Source organism: Argopecten irradians, chromosome 8 (assembly GCF_041381155.1).
Source record: "Argopecten irradians isolate NY chromosome 8, Ai_NY, whole genome shotgun sequence".
Taxonomy (NCBI): domain Eukaryota; kingdom Metazoa; phylum Mollusca; class Bivalvia; order Pectinida; family Pectinidae; genus Argopecten; species Argopecten irradians.
In genome coordinates, this window is record NC_091141.1 from 18154465 (window position 1) to 18168625 (window position 14161).

A 14161-nucleotide genomic window follows, 5' to 3' on the forward strand; every position below is an offset into this window, starting at 1 on the left:
TGTATGATACTGCGGGTCGATCTTAAGTTCAACTCCATTATATCTTCATTCCTAATCTCGTTACATCCTCATTACAAAACTTCGCCCTATAGTACTTATAAGCGTTATTCTGCTGTCGACCATGATTTTAACAGCCAGGGTCATTTAAGGGCGTGCTAGATTTGTTGGTGGAGGAAAGCCGGAGTACCTGGAAAAAACCACCGATAAGCGGTCAGCGAAAACTGTACCACTTGGGATTCGAACTCGCGACCCAGATGTGGAGGGCTTGTGGTAATATGTATGGAGATCTTAACCACCACGGCCCCAGTGATCTGGTGACAAATGACACGACATGTTTTTACATTATGAACCACGTACCCTCTTCTATAACAGCACTAGAATAATTATGTTTGGTGCAACCAGAATTGATGTCAACTTGTAATATAGATTTACATTTCATTTTTGTGTGTATCAAATATTTCAGGAATAAAATATATGATTGATTGATTGATTAATTAATTGATTGATTGATTGATTGATTGATTGATTGATTGATTGATTGATTGATTGATTGATTGATTGATTTGATTTGATTTGATTTGATTTGATTGATTGATTGATTGATTGATTAGATTGAAGTGTCACATCCACCCTATGATATACCCCAAGTCACACCGAGAACCTGCAGTTACAGTTTTTGATATGGATGTACCTTACACAACGTTAACTATAGATCTAGAAGGCACTGATAACGTAGTCGGCCGGGATACGGCCGGGATAGGGACGACAGGACGAGATAGCGCGAGTACCTGTCGCCATCACGTGCATTATCTATATGTGTCACTCTATCATACTCAGAAAAGTTAGCCTTATTTCACTTTCGTCAATATTTTGGTTGTCTTCTGAAATAAATTCCTCCGTTAAATTTTATCCAGACTGATGGGGACACCAAACATAGCGCCCCGCGCCCCGCACCCGCATGGAGATACTTTATATACTTTTTTTCGTATATCATTACATGTCATCCTTGGACACTTTTTCCCCTGGGAAAATATCACGATTTAGAATGGCTGAAATGAGTTTTATAATGCATTTTGATGTACTTGCGAGCGTCGAAGGCGTGAGAAATTGTTGTTTTGGGAGTTCAGGGGTCTTTCCCCGGGGGAAAATTACGATTTAGAATGTCTGAGATGAGTTTTACGATGTATTTTGATGAGTTTGCGAGCGCCGAAGTCGCGAGATTTTGTTGTTTGGGGGGGTCCAAGGGTTTCCTCCTAGAAAAAAAATATTACGATTTAGAATGGCCGAGACGAGTTTTACAATGTATTTTAATAATTTTAAAGCGTTCTTAACACGGTTATTTTTCGATTTAAAGTTACCTGCATTTAGAAATGATAATTGTGAATGTCGTCATATCATTATACAACCCTGCTCGATCTGAACATACCAGATTCACACCATCGGCACATTGTTGTGTAACTCGAAATGATAACGAATTAATTGTCTTGCTAAAAATAGACATATAAACAAAGTAATATGTTAATATACATTTTTAAATAATATTATCCATTGAAGGAAATTTTAGTCTAGTTTGTGCGTATCAAATTTTCATTATCAAAGGTTTGAACATTATGTGCTTGAACGTTTTAGGAAACGCGCCGAGCAGCGGAAAATTTTCTAAAATGAAGTACGAAAAATTTGCAGGAGGACCTTTTTTCTTTCAAATGTGTTTTTTATAACATTTCACTCGGCGAAAATGGGGGGCAAAAAGACATGTTTTGGGAGGTTAATTGATTTTTTTTGTTTGTTTGTTTGTTTTTTTTTTTTTTTTGCCTGAGAGGAACTTTAATTTTACTCTATATTAGGCATTTCAGGTTTGGAAATTTCAGGTTTGGAAATTACGGAGCATTGTATGGAGAACATAAGTGTTTGAGATTTGATGTGGTGGTGATGTTCACGCTGTGTGTATCCCGTCTGTCTCTACCAGCACCTTATTCGGGATTCAAAAATGAACAAATAAATAACAATTTTGAGACATAAAAAACAGATCGAAACATGATTTCACAACTACAAAAAATTTAGAACCTCCATAAATTGTTTTGAGTTTGAATAACGAATCCGGTGCCAGCACCGTATTCGGGATTCGGGATTCCAATAACGAATCCGGTGCCAGCACCGGATTCGTTATTCAAACTCAAAACAATTTATCGCGGTTTCATTTTTTTGTGGTTGTGAAATCATGTTTCGATCTGTTTTTTTATGTCTCAAAACTGTTATTTATTTGTTCATTTTTGAATCCCGAATAAGGTGCTGGTACCGGATTCGTTATTCGAATCCCGAATCCCAAATACGGTGCTAACTTCACGTTGCCCATATCTTCTTGCTAACAGATGGGATAAATTTCAAATCTTTCTAGTCAGTATTTATGTAAGTGCACATTCATTGTAGTATATCAAAGATATCTAAAAAATATTTGATATACCCTACAGATGTATCAGCATGACCAATTTGGTGTTAAGTATTTTGCATATCAATTTTACAATAAAGTCAATGTCTTTTGCGCATGCATCTCTATAATATACAGTTTACAGTATATAGGTCTACAGATAGATACAAAGTAATAGAACAGATTATTTTGACGTCAAATATTGTTACCAATAGTCTGTGTGATTATAATAATGAATTCAATCTCAGTTAAACGAGCTCGTTCTCTTTTACATAATAGAAAAGTGTTTGGTCTCTCGAAGTAATCCTTATGAACATAAACCCTGAGTCTCTATAAATGCCAAGCGGGGGTACAGAATTAATGGAGAAATAGTCAAATAGAAATGAGAGTGTCCGATCAAACAGGAAATAATTCAGATGCAGTCAAGGATTTATCTCATATACGTCCTTGGATGCAGAGTAACACATCTACTATACGTGTATGAATTAATTCATTTAGCTTTCCCTGAGATGTATAATTCATGTTATCATACAATTCGTTTACATATTGTGATCATAATATGTAATTATTCATATTCTTCGGAAAATAATCCAGTTTGACGACATCATATATGATTTTGATACCCTTTTGGATCAAAAAGGGAACCCTGCCATACACTTCTACAGGGCAATTTTAATTTGGCCACAGCACAGGCCCCTGTGACCTTTTGAATTTTTTCAACCTATTCCAAGGGTTTGCATCGATGTTGCTTCACATAACATTTAGTTTTAATAAACATTTCCATTGTTCGTGAAAGAGGTCCTTTATTTGGGAAATATTTATCAATGTTACAATGTATAAGTTATAGATTATACATGTACAGAGCTACAGACTGTCACAGCATGCAATATTAAATTGAATGATATAAATGGACCCCCTGTGGTTAAGTGAGGAAATATAGGTAAGGTATATCTACATGTTAATTGTGACGCTTGACTGATCATTATCTCAGGTAAGGTGTCACCTTTGGTGGTGGGATGGGTAATGAGGGAGACATAGAACCCCGTGGCCATGACGACAGACCCGTGTACCTAGAGTTACATGTTGTGTTGGTATTCACGTGTTACATGTATCCTGACGACTGCTATTCAGTATATACATGTTTTTATTTTAGCTAACAGCAGGGGCGGATCCAGGGTCCGAGAAGGGAGGGCGATATCCCCCCTTCTCGTAAGGGGCAGAAACGTTTACTGTGTTTCTGTTAAAATCAACTAACTAGCCGTTCAAAATATGCTAATTCAGATCCATTCAGCAATTATTTTAATTCAATAATGTTTGAAAAAGAATCGTTGTAATTGTAATTAAAATCCTTTGACAGCTTCATAATGTTCACTTTTGGCGAGAACATATGAATGACTCGATTCCAATCAGCTGTTCAATCGAATTCGTTGACGATGACGGGAGAGAAAAAATATGGGTATTTTAATAAAAAATATGCAACTGCCGCCGGAATCAATAATATTCATTTACTTGGAAACTTTAAATATAAGGAATAGATGTTTATTTTGTTGAGGTTATGAGGGTATAATGATAATTTACACGTGCTCCATTATCATTATACCCTCATAACCTAGCCTCAACAAAATAAACATCTATTCCTTCAATAAGGATGTTAATTAAATGAAATAACAACACCCTGACAGTTTCAAGGTTACAAGTTTAATTGTTATAATTACTGCTCGACTGGTCTTTAGAAGGACTTATTTTAACTAATACGGAAACATTTTCAATATATGGTTTGAGTGAATGTTGTTTTATAGTTGGATAAACGGCGACGTCATGATGAAACAAGTTTTTACGTATGACGTAAAAGTGAACTTGGGACATTTCTATGTAACATGCGGCAATGGACATATCTTTTATAATTTGCAACTGACTTGGGTCATGTTATATATAAAAATGAACAACACAAAATGTACTTTTATATGCTTATAGAGCCAACAACACAAAACAAAGCAATTTTGATATGAGTACGTCATAAACGTAATGCCGTTGATTAAGGTAGGGCATATTCGCATTTGGGACATTTGCTTTGGACACGGCAAAATTAATGTAACTAAGAAACCGTTTTATATCTGCATATGATATCTGCATACTTATATGTGTGGTATCAGCAGATTTTTATAGAAATTGAAATTACACGTGAAAACGAATGTCCATATATATAATGTATATAGAAGATCTCGCAGATGGTAAAATTTAGCACTTTTTATTCGTAAACTCGGAGACATAGATTAACCCGGAAACATACATTTTTGTATATTGAGTTAGATTGTCTTAACGTCCGTGCATGCTTGGATGCTTGAGCATGCAAAAAATAATCTGACTGACATTTTTAACGCTGCAGAATATAAATGACGTATTTATAAATACATGTACATGTATGACCGAGATCGTATGCCTAACATGAATTTGAGCATATTATTTAGTGAAGATTGGTCATTCTAGAAATTTATTAGAATAGTCTTGTTACATGTGGTTAGGTGTTTTAATCATATCGAACTTGACAATATTAGACTTTTTCACCAAAATCCCTCAAGCAAATGTGGATTTTGAATAAGCAAACACTTAGATAACCAAAATAAACATAAATAGTTTTTTTTTTTTTTTTTTTTTTTTTTACTTTCTTTTCGACAAAATTATGCTTTGGTGATTGCATCGCAACAGCTTGCATAAACGGATAATATGATATGTCCTAATTTACAGTGGTTATCTATTAGAGGATATGAAATATAGGAGAACTTGTTTTAGCCCTATTCGAGCTACATAAAAATGGTATGCTGAAATATATAGAATATTATCTTAATGCACGAAATGTGTCGATGCAATCGATATCGTATATTATAATTACAACTGTGAACATATCACGGTTACTACAAATACATGACTGACCACTTGTTGGTCAGGTTATCTGCAAACACATTATATTACATATTCTACAATAGTTTAGCCTATAGAAGAAATTACTGTTTAACATGATAAATTGCCAGAATATTGATTCAGTTTCGGTCCAATTCCAGGCGCGGATCCAAGGGGGGGGCGGACCCGGCCCCCCCCCCCCCCCCCCCTAAAATAGGAGAGAGAAAAAAAAAGAAAAAAAGAAAAAGAAGGGAAAAAGAAAGAGGGGAAGGAAGGAAAAGAAGGAAGAAAGAAAAAAAGAGGGAGAAAGGAAAAGGGAAAAAATAAGGAATTAGTTAAAGAGTGAAAATTAGACAGAAAGCTCCATTTCCTACCTTTACCGTTTGATGTTATCATTTTAAAATCTAAATGTATTCGACTTTGTGGTACATACATGCATGAACATACTTGTATCCAGGCGCAATGGAATAATTATATATTTTTTTCGTGTAAGTTAGGTTTTATCTCCATCGCTTAAAAGGTACAATGTCCCTTCAAGTATTTACTTTTTCAAAAAAAAACCCGATAAAATCCCAATATATTAGATAATTCATTGTCATTAATATTCAATATTGACAGGTTATATCTCGATATCATTAGCAATAAAAGAAAAGGGGAAGGGGATGGGTGGAAGGAATTGTAGCTGGCCATGAGTCTTCGCTGGTTGACTATATGTCATGCCCTTCGTTTTCCAGCTTGTGAATGATATAATACACATTTTTGAATCAGCATTAAAGTCCTGTATTAAATCCGACTATCAATTCACAAATCTGTGCGTACTTTCAAAACGCCAGTTACAAGATCACTACTGACGTCGAATGCTTCTAGAAGCCTTTTATTTGTCCTAAGAAAATGTGTGTAAAGAAAAAAGTGGAAAATCAAACCAAAAGGAGAACCAAATGCGACAGAAAATGAGAGCTTCTAGGGTTTGGGTGCACCCCATGGCCAGATGCCTTCCTTTTTTGTTTCAACAAAAACATATCTTAACGATAATGTTATAAGATAGGACAAACGATGTTAAAAAATCAATGCAAATGGCAAAAGGCTCCCTATTAGAAAACAGGATGATAGCAATGATTCCTGGCACCGTATGGCCATAGACAAGACCACTAGCCTTATTTTCTTTCATTGTCCAACACACGAATTATGAAGATTGTGTAAGTTAGGGAAGATGAATGATCTAATCTGACAGATAATGTATAAAAGTAAAAGCTTATATCGTTAAAAAAGTTCACATACACTTTCATTAGTCCTATAAAAACCTTCAATAGGCGACCCCTAGCTGCAATATTGTAGCTCAAAAGACTTTTAGACTGAAAATGGTGTCTTCTTTAGAGCTACAATTGTTCCCTATTACTGCTAATGGAGCAAAGTGATGATTATGCAAACCCTTATAAAACGTTTGTTTTACATTTTATCGTACTTGTTTGATATAGCTTACCGACTAGGCAATAAAACCGAACCACATAAAATATCAAATTTTCATCGGGGCATTTTTTTTTTTAAAGTTATACATATGAAGGTCTTTCAGAAGGGAATTTATACGGCAAGTTCACAAAATGTGATTTTGACGTCTTGTGAGCGGTACGGTAGATAGTAAGCATGGTATTTATGTTTGTTTTGGACAAAAATAATATGTAAATGCATTTATATGCATAAAATAATCGGAAACCTTCAAAAAAGTATGAAAAACTGTGCCCGAGTGATTTTCGGAGGCAGTGCTCCACTACGATACCTAGGGACCAATTCGTACCCGGCCTAAAGGCATAGTAGGCCGGGTACGTATATTCGTTCTAGGCGGCGCCCAGACTACCATCCTTTCTTGCTTCGTGCCTTTATGAATAGATCCAGGTCGCATGCTGGAAACCATATTTATGTATCAAGTGGTTAAAGAGGTAAAAATTCTTACGAGATCTATATTGAGTTGTTGGTCCATCGGACACGAAATGCACAACATTTATACTATCGTCGGCGTTTCTTACGCCGTCCAATATTGGGTGAAGGTGTGCCCAAATGGCTAGCGGGTCGTGTCTTGTATTGGGCGACAATGTACAGAAAGATGACGGTTTATTGTTTTTTGTGTAAATTACACCAGTGTGAAGCGACACTTGGTTTCTGGAAGCACCAAAATGCATTCCCTGGACCTCCTCTCCCATTTTACAAGCATAATTTTCAGAGAAATCTATATGCACAATGCATTCGTTTTCGTTGAGATTATCTTTTAAGTTTTTTATTTCGTTGAACTGGTGACTGATATTAAATTCATGTCTACATATTCTTGATGCTAGGGTTGCATTTGTTTCATCTAAAAGATTTCTCAGTGTGTATTGGACCTTCTCTTTGACAGTGACCTGAACCTTAAATCTATTTATCTGTCCATTCGCTTTCACGTTCTCCCTCTCTTCCACTCTGTTTTGCCAACAATACACCCACACTTGCCTCCCTTCATCAAACTCCTCTATATGCCTTAATGTTTTTTCACGACAATTCACACACTCTCTGTACATGCATTCCTTTTTTACATCTTCGCAGCAAATCTCTCGACATAATTCAGAAACTGACTTACTTAACAATACCTTGTGCTCTACCAATCTGTCGATCTTGAATTTAATATTTGAATGTAGCTTACATGTACACGTGTCCCTTTTGCTACATGTTGGATCTAAAATCCAAAATGGTTTAAGCCTACAGAATGTCACGTACGAAACACGTCTGTTGCCAGGTACTGATACATACTTTTTGTGAAGACCTTTGAGCGTATCATTCAAAATTCGCCTTTGCTTTTTAACGCCATTTCTCGTTATGGTATCTTTTTTGCCGGGCATGACTCGAGAATTGATATCAAGTTCTAAAAATGTATGCACGCTTTGCCGGACATCTTCAGATATAGCATTGCGTTTTTTCTTACGCTGATACTTAATCTGGCCGGAAATTGAAGACCTGATCCTCTTCTGGGAAACACCACTGAGTTTTGCCAAATGCATAACTTTATACTTTTTCAATATGTCAGAAGATACAAGCTTTGCAACGAGTTGTTTCTGTTTTTCGGATTTGAATGTTTTCATTTTCAAGCGAAGGTTTTTCACGATTAATGAGTTGAATAACCTTTCTTTCTGGGTTTCCTTTGTGGTTTTGTTTTTGACTGGTAAGAGCTTCTGTTCCAGTCTCTGATATCGTTTCCGATATTTGTCCACTTTTTGGCGGGAAGATTTAAGCTCTTCCGCCGCCTTCGTAAGTTCTCGCCTCATCTTTCTATAGTTTTTCCTTGCGGTTTTCAAACCAGCTATCCTCTGACGAGAGGCTGACGACGATTCATGATTTGGGGATGGTATCGGAGAAGTCGGTGGGGACAAAACTTTATCTAGTGTAGATTGAATCTTTTTTTGTCGTGCTCTTTCTTTGCGTTTTTGTATTTTCCATTGTCTTCGTTTTTTTCTAAGCGTTCTCTCATCTTCGGTAATGTGGTGATCTTGTCTTGTTTGTTTCTTCTTTTGATACCTAGATTTTTCCTTCGTGAGATAATTTTCATATTTTTGTGGATCGTTTTTCAGTCTCGCCCGGTATTTCCGCATCCGCTCGGCTGCAGACATACCCATATTGCTTTATCTGTTTTTTAAGTAACAAAAGTTTGTCCTTTTCTAGTAGATAACTGGATCCGCTATATTTCCACCAAACAGATGACGATGGATTCGTTTCAGTAAAATATAAATTCAGGTGAAGATCCAAACTTTTTATATGTTCATCTACTTCCTTCTGAGACACCTGGAGGGCTCGTTTTAGCTCTTTTTCCATAACCTGAAAACATGCACGTTTATTCATTATACATGTTTATATAATGAATTTTTATACAAGTTTTATAATTAATCATTTTATTGAATAGAATAATGTAGCATTAAGATATTTAATAGAGTGTATACATTGAAATATATTTTAGAAATAGATAACGTCAAGTACCGTTACGGCTTGTCTTTACCGTTACACACAAGACCACGGTTACATGTAACGGTAAGGACCGTAACGGTAAGGACATAATTAAAGAATCTTTATCAAAAAAACGCTTAAAATAATAGATCACTCCCCGTAACCTCGAGGACTTCCACATAACACACGAGGAATTTATCTTAGCTTTAAGGAAATATTTTCTCATCAAAAATAAAAAGCATAATCTAAGAACGGTAAGGACACATTATGCTTGGTACAGAGTGTATTATAACCTTACCTTTACGTTTTTCAGTTACAGCAGCATGGCATGCTTCCTCGTTTAAATCACGTGGTTTTAAAAAGGGCGTCTTTAAAAAGTTTAAATGCCGCGTAATTTAAAAATTGTCTAACGGAAAAAAAATATCCGGAATTAAACGTACTGTAACGGTAACGGACATGTGACCCATGGACAAAGTTTGTATTTCAGATTACTTAAACATCATCGGTGACAGAGAATACAGAGTTTAAGCATGTTAATCTGATTATAACAACGTTACAAAATGGTTAATTCACTTCAAAAAATGCCCGTTTTCACTATACAAACTCTCATGTTAGAAATCAAAATATTGATTTAGGACATTTTACCGTTACGGATATTTTGCATATTTCAAAGTACATATTTGTTTTAAAACTGAATATTTCAGTGTAGCCTTTTTCAAGTTGCATAATTTGTTGAAATAAAATGTTCTTAATATGTTATTATCAATTTTAATGGATATTCCACAAAATTTGGAAAAAAAAGACATCTGGACAAAAAATGTCCCCTATTGAGATATTGACCCAGATATTCAGATTTTAGGCAGTGCAATTCTGTAACTTTATATTCAAAATATGACATTAGACGTCAAAAATAATAAACGAACATTTTTACATGGCTTCAATTATTTTTTGGAAAAAGTGTATATTTATTCGAGGGCTTCTGGGGGCCTAGGCGGCCCCCAGACCCCCGCCCTTCTTCGCTTTATGTCCATATAAATATTAAGATTTTGATATTGCAATTCTGTAAGTAAAACAAATTAAATCAAAACTTCAAATAAAAAAATATGTCACTTGACACGAAAACCATAAATAAACATCCTTAAATGGCTTCAATTATTTTCTGGAAATTGTGTTCATGAAATCCTCAGAATGCAGGATTTTGCACCATTTATTCGAGAGCTTCTGGGGGCCTAGGCGGCCCCCAGACCCCTCGCCTGATTTGCTTTGTCTCACGCCCCCTCTAACCTCAAAACCTGAATCCGCCCCTGAATTCGGTGTCCGATTCGGTCCGTTTCGGTGATTCGTCGCACCCCTTCGTTTCGTAACGTACATATATGTAGAGTATCGTAGTGGGAGCGGAATTACAAGTCTAATTTTAATTAGATTGGATTGTCATAGGCCTAGTACAGTATACACATAGTTCAGGTTAACATTTTGGCGCCAAATAGTGTTCAACCTAGGGCTTTGCATGAATTATCCCCCTTGATAGTAAATCTTGTGAGTGTTGGGGTAAAAAACTGAATATCAACACAGCCTCCCCGGTCAGATGATGTGAAACTTTGTGAGATTGTTTTAGACCATTTGTCCTTATAAACGTAAGCGCCATATGTTTTTATATACACGATTGCTTTGGTCTCATTCGATAATATGACATGATGTCTCCGAATAATGATAGAGTTTGGAGTCAATGCTAAAAATGGTAGTCCTATGGGAGTCTTCGTCTGTCTGACCCACTGGCCCATACCACAGGCAGAGGGGCACTAGACGAAATACTGTTGATATAATATCATCGTTGGTGTTGTATCTGTACTTTACACCATATCTCAACACTACAGTGTTATTTTGTATAACATTTTAATATGAATCATGCATGGCACGGAAAGACCGCAGCCAGATAGTCATATAACTGATTGAAGACTATTTTTTTGTGTATGAACCACAGGGACCTGGCACGAAAATTTTTAACCAATAGTATACATATATATATTATAGTATCAAGGGTATGAACTCGGCGGTCGATAAAAACGTACCTATTTTTTTTAAACCGTGATTATTTTAATAAATGGGTTCTATACAACACAGACGGATATCTTATACATTAAAGAGAAATAATCTATCTTTCCATTGAGTGCTTGATGGACAAAATCGACCAAGTATTGGCGAAGTTATGGCTTGATGAATCGGGAAATTTACGAAAAATATGCTAGGTAGACATTTCCCTGTCCGGTCAAAATGTCGTCTCGGCTCTAATGGGCACCTCAAAAACCAAGCCAAAATCACAAAATCTACGCTTGTGGTGGTAAACAGTACCCATAACTGTGTTCATCCACAATCTCCTTTGGAGATGTCATGACCCGTACTTTGTAGAAACTCCATTTAAACATCGTGTAGCTCACTTACTTTAACCGTCACCGCCGTGTTCCTTTGTTCTTCGGAACGCTTCTCGAGTTTACCCACAAGGACAACATTACATAATTTGCATAATGTAGTCACGATATGTAAAGTCGAGAAGCGTTCCGAGAGAAAAATGAACATGGCGGTGACGGTTAAAGTAAGTGAGCTACATGATGTTTAAATGGAGTTTCTACAAAGTAAGATTCATCAAACCATAACTTCGTCAAGACTTGGCCAATTTTGTTCATCAAGCACTCAATTTAAAGATAAATTATTTCTCTTTAAGGTAAGATATCCGTCAAGTTGTATAGAACTCATTTATTAAAATAATCACGGTTTAAAAAAAAATAGGTCCGTTTTTCTCGACCGCCGAGTTCATACCCTTGATACTATAATATATATATATGTATACTGTTAGTTTAAAAAAATCGTGCCAGGTCCCTGTGGTATGAACTGTTGATTTCTATTATCTCACTTTGTCATAAAGTGACAACGTTATGGTTTATTAAATTTACCTGTGTTCTATTTTTAGCCCCATAAGAAGTAATAATAGAGGTGATTTTGTTTGTGACTTTTACAAACATTTCGATAATGAAAGTTGTTTCCATTTGAGTAATAATGTGGAAAGTTGTATTAGTGATGTTGCCACTTGCCCAGTGTTCAATCTACGATTATTTTTCGTGGGTCCTTTTCAATGGTTTTTTGTAAAAACAATGGATCCCACAGTGTTATAGATACTCATTCCCCGAAATTTCATGGGTCCTTTTAAAATTCTGTGAGTCCAGGACTCGGGATGCGCATGTAGATTGATCACTGCTTGCCATGTAAAATTGACACCCTTTTTGATAAAAATGTTTTAAACAACTTTATCCGTTTTCATTTCACAGAATCATGCATTTGCGTAACAAAATTATCACTCAAATACAGGACTGTTACTCAAATGCAGTACGTACTATCCTGCACATATATACTAGAGTGTCCCTACTCCAACAATGTTAGAGGTATAGCACGACGAGACACTTTTTGAACATAATACGTCGTGTCTAACCTCTAACTTCCGATAGGCCATTTTACCGATGCTAAGGGTGACATTTTCAAAGTTTGGATTGTGACAATATAAAATGTTTAAATCATATTTGAATAGTCATCAATGTCAAATATCCACCCCTTTTTCATAGATTAACAAGTATTTTGACAAAATCAGCCGTATTAAATCCATCTAAAACACATATTTACATCTCCTAACGTAAACTTTCATGACCCAGACAAAAAAACAAATTGCAAAGTCCCCAAAACACTTGATCTGCCTTTACTTTTACTTGTATTCAGTTTCTGCCTGCTTGAATTCATGTTCCGTTTTTTGTAGTAACCAGCTGCCATATTTAAAACTAGTTCAAAATGTTATGGAAAGGATGCATCATATCTAATCCGCTAATTAATACTTTTTTATGAGGCCTCAAGTTATGGTTTTACTAGATAAATAGGATAATCAATACCTAAACTGTAAGTACACATCAATGTTACCACTGTTAGAGCTATATAAAATTTGATATTTTTGCACTTTTCCTTCCGCCTTCATATGACATCTGAAGCTGCATCAAAGAAATAATTACTTAAGCCTTCCGAAATGAGAGTCGACACTCAGTCAGCGAAATAACGTCCGATAAAAAAACGGCTGACCAGTCGACTCTCATGTTATGGGAGTAGTCTGTGTCCATGCAGTGCCACAGGCCTGGGGTGCTGCGAATGTGAATCCTATGATTTCGCACCATTTGTTGACTCGAATGTGACGTCATGCATGGTTCCTTGTGATCATCTTTTGCTTTGTGGATATTTGACTGCATTCCATAGTATTTGATTTTCAAAAGTACTTTCATTTATTATTTTTAAAATATCAGAAATGTTTAATTACTCCTGTGTATGCATTTGCCTTAGTTTGATATATTTCTGCTTTCTGTTACTGCGGAAAGCAGCATCAGAGCAACACATAAACCAAAACAGGTTTTACTGGAAGAACAAAATTTTTTAGCCATCCATGCATGCAGGTTATTGCTCTCAGTATGTATTCACGTACATGTTACCGAACAGACCTTCGCTCTTATTATTGTTTGGGTTTTCCCACTGATACTGCTAATGGGCATCAAGGATTTAGAAGTGAGAAGGATTTGTCACTGTCTTTTTATACCAAAAAACACCATGCAAGAAACCTATGAACCAGGAATAAAAATATTTATCTTAACAAACACTTGTCTTATCCAGTTGAAAGTAGTGCTGGAATAGTAAAAAATGCCAACCTTATCAGGAACTATAACCGGATAACCGTAGCTTTTAAGTAATGTTACAGTCGTACATCAATGCCATAAATTTATCATAATTCGTCTGGATTCCATAACAATTGCTCACATCTTTCAGGAAACAAGTATTTGAAATATAAAAGAAATATAT

General features: G+C 35.8%; 1 protein-coding gene across 2 annotated transcripts in view; it reads left to right on the forward strand.

The window, feature by feature from the left end:
• Positions 1–10818: 10818 nt before the first annotated feature.
• Positions 10819–14161, forward strand: part of LOC138329563 (vacuolar protein sorting-associated protein 18 homolog) — a 36773-nt gene continuing 33430 nt past the window's right edge. For both annotated transcript variants that reach the window (XM_069276639.1, XM_069276640.1), the window contains exon 1: positions 10819–10917. The gene's annotated coding sequence lies outside the window, so the exon portion shown is untranslated. The remainder of the gene's footprint in view (positions 10918–14161) is intronic.